The following is a 515-nucleotide window of genomic DNA, read 5'->3' as shown; positions in this document are numbered from 1 at the left end:
ATACCTCGTGCGCCTGGTTGGAAACAGCCAGTGGAGATCTCCTCGCCTGAGCCGCGTTTACCCTCGGCAGAGAGCCCCCCGCTGCAGCAGCCGCCGCCCCTCCAGGACCAGACAGGGCTGGGTCCCCGCGCCTCGGACAAGCTCTTGCGGTGTGTCACTCCTCGCTGCAATCAAAACATTTCATACCCGATGAGGTGTAGTCGTAATCATCCACTTTAATATGGAAGCTGAGATTGAGCTCCACATCCCGGTTATTAAGTATCATATACAGCTGTCTACGGTGAGAAACTACATACTTCAGTAACTGAGACTTACATCAAGACAGAATCTCTTTCACCGGGGAAACAACTTTCCCGTATCTAGACAGCTTTCTGCTGAGAAACTCATCGGTTATGAACAAAGGGACATTTGAAATAACTTTGGTTGCGGGTTGAGTGAGTGGCAGTACCTGCCCAAACGTCTCGTTCACCACGATACCTGTCTCGATGACGCGGAGCACCTCCTCCACCCGATCC

Source organism: Cottoperca gobio, chromosome 6 (assembly GCF_900634415.1).
Source record: "Cottoperca gobio chromosome 6, fCotGob3.1, whole genome shotgun sequence".
NCBI lineage: Eukaryota > Metazoa > Chordata > Actinopteri > Perciformes > Bovichtidae > Cottoperca > Cottoperca gobio.
Note: the sequence above shows the minus strand (reverse complement) of the source record.